The sequence below is a fragment of the Muntiacus reevesi genome, chromosome 13 (assembly GCF_963930625.1).
Source record: "Muntiacus reevesi chromosome 13, mMunRee1.1, whole genome shotgun sequence".
In the NCBI taxonomy this organism is placed as follows: domain Eukaryota; kingdom Metazoa; phylum Chordata; class Mammalia; order Artiodactyla; family Cervidae; genus Muntiacus; species Muntiacus reevesi.
In genome coordinates this window covers 42,406,229-42,413,666 of record NC_089261.1, presented here as the reverse complement: position 1 = coordinate 42,413,666, position 7,438 = coordinate 42,406,229, and positions in this window count along the sequence as shown.

Genomic DNA, 7,438 nt, shown 5'->3' with positions numbered 1-7,438 from the left:
TGACTCCCAGGCCAGAAAGGCTTTGCTTGAATGTAGTAACAAATCTCAAGAAAACAGATCCCTCAGGAGACTATGAAGTAGCAGCAAAAGTAAAAGAGCCTCAGAAAAGTCATCAAAGACCATTAAGCACTCTTCAAGGAGAGTCCTAGCTGGTTGTTCTAACCCTTAATAAAGAGAGATGCCTAAAACCTGTTAAATCCAAGAAGCTCAAAAGCCCTGAGGGAAAGACCAACAGATTTGAGCACTAACCAATTAAACTAAAGGATGCCTTGAAAAGGCAAATGAACCAAGAGGAGAAAATATTTGAACATATGTCAGAAAAAGGGTTAATATTACTACTACTATAAATATGCTCCATCCCCCTAAAATGATCAAAGACAAACAATCCAACAGAAAATATGAACCCGAGAGGAAATTGATAGACAAAGCATGGAACAGGAAATGCAAATATCTCAAAACATAGAGAAAAATTCTCAAATTCATCTATAGTCAGGAAACGTGCAAATCAAAACAAATGTCCACTGTTCCTACTATCCAAAGAGCCCCTCCACCAAAAAAAAAATCAAACCTAAAAATATCAGTATCATCAGAACTAGTGAGGAACAGACACCACTATCCCATGATTTTGGGGAATATAAAAATGCTACACAATCCCTGGAAAATAATTTGGCTACGTACTGATTTAAAAATAAGTATGACCTCTGACCTCAAATCCCACTTTGGAGAATTACATATTGAGGCATTTTAAATGGCAAAAAACAGCCTCAACATTCGTCAACAGAAGAATAATTGGAAAAAATTCTGGGCCTCCATAAAAATATTATATAGTCACTGAAATGAACAAAAATAGCATTATTTGGAAGACAGCAAAAAGCAGTGGACTTGAGAGCCACATTGCTCAAGTTCAAATTGCTGCTCCCATTATCTTTGCAACCTAGGGCAAATTAATTACATCTCATTTCCTTGTCTACCCACTGGGGATAACAGTACCTACCTTATATGGCAGTTGTGGCATAAGTAAGATAAAGCATAGGGCCTGGCATTCAGCAAACACTGGATATCCTGTTGGCGGAGCAGGAGAGAAGTATCCAAATTTTATAGCATAGATATATTTTAGTTGAAAGTATATATATTTCAAAGCACACTATGTATGTATGTGTGGTTCTGAAAGAAAAGAAAGTTTTTATGCAAAGTCTTTCCTTGCACATCTCTGGGTTGTCTGTCTTACTGCAAAGAACATATATTGCTTTTACAGTTTGGAGGACTAACCCAACAACATTCTTTGAAAATGGTGTGAGTGACAGTGATAGCAGGAGACAGGCATACAAAAGCATAATTAAAGACTGGGAAGTGAGTCTGGAATCTGAGAAGTCTGGTGTGTCTGGATCACAGTGAGCAATGGAAGCAGCCGGCTGGGTAAACGAAGGATCGTGTGTTCTCAGAAAAGGAGAGCAGACTTTCTCCAGATATTCATAGAAAGTTCTCTGGAAAAAAAGGAATGCAAAGTATCGGCTGTACTTTGGCAGGGTTAAAGATGTACTCTACCCCTCCACCAAAACAAAAACTTTCTGTGGCTCCTTTTATAGGGATAAACTCCAGACCTACTTAGGTCTGTGCGGAGCTTCCCCCGTGGCTCAGCGGTAAAGGATCCACTTGCAAAGCAGGTGATGCAGGAGACATGGGTTTGATCCCTGGATGAGAATGATCCCCTGAAGAAGAAAATGGAAACCCACTTCAGTGTTCTTGCCTGGAGAATCCCATGGTCAGAGGAGCCTGGTGGGCTGCAGTCCATGGGATCACAAAGAGCACACACGCAGACACTTAGGTTTGTGAGTCTGAAAGCCAGGCTTCTCATCCCACCTCCCTGAACTACTTGTAATTCTTAGAAAGTTGTGCTCTCTCCAGCTTCCAGATCTTTGCTCAGGCTGGAGTTTCTGCCTGCAGGGCCCTTTCCCCCAGCCACCCCAGCCCCTCCTGCCTTGTTCTGCCTGACTGACTTCTCAGAGCTCAGTTCAAATAACCCTACCTCCTGAGAAGCTCCAAGGCTTAATCCCCCAAGGCTCAGTTTCCCTTCAAAGTCCTCCTATGTCACCCTGGCATTAACCTAAAAAGAGAAGTTTTGACATTGGTTTTTAATTGTCGGTTTGCTATTTGCCTCTCCAACTAAACTGCAAATCCAAAAGGGCTGGTGCTTAATAGTATTCCTTGTTGATTCTTCAGTGAATAGCGCAGAACACAAACTGAAGTCAGAATAGATAAATGCTTGTTAGATGAACATCTTGAAACACATAAGCCATCTAACTCTTTCTCCTTTTTTGTATTCTATGTTTTCCCCAAAAGTTTCTCATTTAATGCCCTATCCTATGTATGTCAATCCATAGCCAAGTCTTGGTCCAACTGACAGTTATACTGCTCACTGAAAACTAATAAATTGGCATATGGATTTTATATGTCAATCTTATACTTTGGGCTAACATAAGTTCTGCCCTGGAGGAAAAAAACTCCATGTGCTGGCAAAAGCTTACATCTGAGCATTTAAAACAAAGGGCCACAACCCTGAATTATGGTAAATTACTAACGCAAAGGCCCCTTGGGAGGCCCCCTCGGGCTACATCTGGACTTGAGTCTTTCATTCATCCAGCAAATATTCAACAAACTTCCACTAAATGACAACCTTCATTGCAAGCTCTGAGAGTATAGCAGGGAACAAGACAGATGAGCTCTACCCATCATGGAGTCACATTCTACTGGAGGTTAGCAGAGAGATAGATAAAAAACATGTGAAAAACAAGATACTTTCAGGCAGAATCAAATACTGTGAAAACAACTAAGCAGAATAGGAAATGAAAGTTTGGGAGAAGGGGTGACAGGCTCTTTAGTGTGGTCAGGATAAGGCTTCTCTGAGAGATGGATATTTTATGCTAAGTCGCTTCAGTCGTGTCCAACTCTGTGACCCCATGGACTATAGGCCACCAGACTCCTCTGCCCATGTGATTCTCCAGGCAAGAATACTGGAGTGGGTTGCCATTTCCTTCGTCAGGGGATGGACATTTTAGCTGAGACCTAAGCAACGAGAATGAATCAGCCATGAGAAAATCTGGGAGCAGATAATTCCAGGCCTGAAAAAGAGCAAATGCAAAATCTCAAAGATAGGAATGAGCTTGGAGCACTCAAAGACAGAAAACCAAATCTGACTGGAGAACAAAGAGCAAGGAATGTAACTGAAGAGCAATCAGAGGGTAGGTGTAGAACAGATCATAAAGGCTGTGATTATGAGTTTGGATTTTATTTTAATTGCAATGTAAAAACATCAGTGAAGTATAGGTAAGGAAGTGACAATCTGATTTATACTGTTAAATGGCTAATGACTGAAAGTAAACTCTATGAAGGTAAGAGTTGCAACCCAGGAGCCAGACAAGAGGCTGCTGTCATGGTCTAAATGAGAGCTGCTGATGGCTTGTACCAAGATGGTAGCAGTAGACATGGTGAGAAGTGGTCAGTCAAATTTGGAATAATATTTTGGAGGTGGGATCAACAGGACTTGATCTTTGATCAGACATTGCAGACAAGAGAAAAAAAAAGAATCAAAGCAGTGATCTTTTGGTTCATCTCATCAGAAATTCCTGTACCTGCTTGCCAATGAAAATCTGTGTTCTGCTGGAGAACCTCCTTTCAGTAACCATAACAAAGTCAAAGCCAGTCAAAATTTCCACTAGCATATGACAATATTTGAATTATGCATGCCAATTTATGACAGAAGATTCAAGAACAGTTTATTCTGCATTAAACTAAAGCTTTAATCTTTTTTCTATCTAAAAAGCAGCTCATTTTCTAAAGATCCAAGTTACTTACAAAGCAAAGACTGGGTCCCTTTAAAAAATGTTATTTCCCCTGAAATATTAGAGATCTATAGGCTCAGAGCTTCTATTATAGTTATCAGATATTTATTTTGTCTTATATTTTCTCATATGAGGGCCATCTTTTATATTATGACTTTATAAATATTAAAAGTCATAGCAGGCCAAGTAACTTACAGCACAGGAAGAATGGAGAGACTGTTCTCCTTAGAGTCAACCCCTTAAAGTATTCATTCACCTTCTATGAAACTCTGGCAATAGTGCGTCTTTAAGAAACAACTGTTTAAGGCTTTCGAGCAACTGTCTTTCTCCTGAACTTAACTCTTCTGATGTTTTATATACCGCCCAATAACAGTCCTTTTGAAAACAAACTACACTCGTTAGTATGTACAGACCCATGAAACACATACAAAAGATTATTAGAAAAAAAAAAAGGCTGGATTGAACATAATTTCATGACTTTTTCTAGGAAAATTCACAGTAGTATTTACTGTGTTAATATGAATAGCACTGATAAAGACTGAGAACCTTTAGGGGACTCTTCCTACCAAGTTGTGAGCCAACCGAAAAACAGGAAAACGAGTAGACAGCTGAGAAACCACTCATATTGATAAAGTTGATCTGGAGGCAAGATGGCACCAGTGGGCCTTCCAACACTGATCCCTAGGACAAGGCAGATTTACAGTGGAGTTGCTGACTGGCAGAGCAGAATGAGAGAAACTCTCCTCCTCACCTACTCCAAAGATCTGTCTTTATAAATTCTGCAGCAAAAAGGAACATACTAGAAGTCATGATTCCTGGTAGCCTGGCCCCAAGATTAAGACTAGCCAAAGGGCTGACCTTTCTCACCCAGTTCCTCACTAGCATCTTACTCAATAGGAAAGAGGAAGGGCTGGCCCAAGATGCCAGGGATGTTAATAAAACCCACAACTTAAACCACACTCCCCCATAATTTTATTCTCTTAACTTGCTGCTGCTAAGTCGCTTCAGTCGTGTCCGACTTTGTGTGACCCCATAGATGGCAGCCTATCAGGCTCCCCTGTCCCTGGGATTCTCCAGGCAAGAACACTGAAGTGGGTTGCCATTTCCTTCTCCAATGCATGAAAGTGAAAAGTGAAAGTGAAGTCATTCAGTCGTGTCCAACTCTTCTTGACTCCATGGACTGCAGCCTACCAGGCTCCTTCATCCAAGCCATTTTCCAAGCAAGAGTACTGGAGTGGGTTGCCACTGCCTTCTCCATTCTCTTAACCTAGTAATCTACAAATTGGAATAAGTCTACCCTGGGATTCTACTTTCCAAGGGGAATACAAGCACAGATAATATTATCAACTTTCACCTACTCTTTCCTAAAAGTGAGTTGTCTAAAACATTAGTGAGGTTGAAAAGTCATTTCAATTCAGTTTTTCTAGTTCCATTTTAAAATCATTCGTTTCACACTTATAAAAGACAGGCATCCTCTCACCCACCCCAGATCCTACTATGACAAATTGCTCCCATGTGCAAAAAGCTTCAAAGGCACCAAACAAAGGAATAATTCTGAATACTGATGTCAATGTTTACTTTAATCAATGCATCATAAGTAGCAAGGAGATTTCTTGACTTTCTTTTCCTTATCTTAAATACATTTCTATTAAGAAAAAAGCATGGCACTAGAAACTGAGTATTTTGGTCTGGGCTGGAATGTTCTGAGTTCAGATATATGAGTAGCAGAAGGTATGATCATTTTTGTCTAATACCATTTCCTCTTCCATTCCCTGATAGTGTTAAAGAAAACTGTTGAGATAACAAAAAGGAATACTGAAGGAGCCCTACGGGTAACAAACTCACAGTAAAGTTTCATGCTCCATATATCTTTCTCAGAATTCAAAAATGAAAGATATGTGGAAAACATTCTGTGATATATCAATCAGTTACAAGGGACATCTACTCAATAATGAGAGAGAACTCTGTGTCTTTCTCCTGTGTCTCAACTGCATATTTCAGATAATTTCAAGGAAAAGGATGTTAAAAAATTCCAAATTTCCTTCCAACAGATCAACATTACATATAAAAGGAACATATATCAGAGATACATTAATGTTTTACAGTGCTTTTTGAACAATTATTCAGACTCATGGGAGAAAATATTTTCACTAGTTTTCATCTGAAGATTATTGAATACAGTAAGTCTATACTCATTGTTTTACCCAAACACTGTTGTAAATAATGCACTGAACAACAATAATTTATTCATCTTTTGTAATAGTCCCCCAATATGTTTTCATATTCTGTGTCCTAGCAGAAAATCAGGCTTCCCAAGTGGCTCAGAAGTAAAGAATCTGCTTGCAATGCAGGAGACAAAAGTTCGATCTCTGGGTCTGGAAGGTCCCCTGGAGGTGGAAATGGCAACCCACTCCAGTATTCCTGCCTGGAGAATCCCCACAGACAGATGAGCCTGGCAGGCTACAATTCACAGCGTCACAAAGAGTCAGACACAACTGAGCATACAGCACACCAGAAAATTACATTCAGGAACTAACCGGAAAAGTGGAGCTACATCCATTTCATTGGGAGATATATTTCCAACAAAATTTTAGCTCTTTAATAATCATTTGGAAAAATCTGTAATGTAATTAAGTATTACTAATTATGTATTACTGAAACATATTACAATTATGTATTACTAATAATTATAAAATAACTCAATCCAAAACAAATTTTAGAAACTTTTGAAACTTTTAAAAAATTATAAACAACTTTGTAATCACCTAAAAAAATGACAGGGTAGGCAATAAAATACATTTGAGCATAAAATATATCTTTAAGACTTCTGTGGGGAAGTAAAATAAAAATACAAATTAAAAGAGAAAAAAAAAGAATCATGTAGGGACTTCTCTGGCAGTCCAGTACTTAAGACTCTGTACTCCCAATGCAGGGGGCACTGGCTCAATCCTTGGTGGGGAAATTAAGATCCATTAAGATCCCATAGCAAAGCACTACCCCCAAAAACAGAGAATGCAAAATTTCTGTAAAAATGGAGATGTGCATATTCAATTTCTATTGGATTTAATTTCACTAAATGCATTTTTAAATAACATAAAGCTTTTTTACTTTAAAATAGTCATATTTACATTATACCAGAAATTACATTTTTTGCCACTTAGGACAAAACTTACATGTTAAGCTAAAAAATATTTTGGGTGGTATGTTAGTATAAATGTACAAAGATCATTCACTTAACCCTTTCAGTTTACCCACTGAGACTACCTTGGGATATGGTTAGCTCCCTTGGGTAAGAAGTCAGCAGTCAGTTGGGGTAGTCCTGCTCCCATCTTCATAAGACCACTTCAGTGCTAATTTCACTTCTTTTGTGGAATCTCATGGGGCCACTGATAAAGTGTAGGTTTTGTTGTCAGAACGCCCTGACTGGGTCAGAACAATATACCAATTAAATGAGCTCCCATGTTATTCTGTACATGGGAGCTGTAATTCACAACCTGTTCTATTGCCACCTCAAATTATGTCCCACTATCTTGTTCAACATTGCTGGAACAAGATCAAACAGTAACATAAAAACAGTCTAAAAATTAAGAGCCAAAAAG